General features: G+C 60.7%; 1 protein-coding gene across 1 annotated transcript in view; it reads right to left on the reverse strand.

Annotated features, from left to right (window-relative positions):
- The window catches only part of LOC119593050 (discoidin domain-containing receptor 2-like), a gene marked incomplete in the record, with an annotated part of 52,427 nt that overhangs the window by 8,416 nt on the left and 43,805 nt on the right, over positions 1–206 (reverse strand).

Raw genomic sequence — 206 nt, forward strand, 5'->3', positions numbered from 1 at the left:
TACCCAAAATGACATAAAAGCTCAATGAAACCCGATCGCCTCGCCAGCGCCCCCTCGGCAGCCTCTTGCATAACAACCCGTATTGTGGTCGACTTGTTGGGCTCCCACCGACGCCCATATGGGGGGGGGGGGGCTGAATCTGATCTCAAGACGCCCCTGGGTGCTCGTGGGCTTGGTCTGGCGTCTTCGGAGGCCGAAGGATGCGC

This window comes from Penaeus monodon, chromosome 31 (assembly GCF_015228065.2).
Source record: "Penaeus monodon isolate SGIC_2016 chromosome 31, NSTDA_Pmon_1, whole genome shotgun sequence".
NCBI lineage: Eukaryota > Metazoa > Arthropoda > Malacostraca > Decapoda > Penaeidae > Penaeus > Penaeus monodon.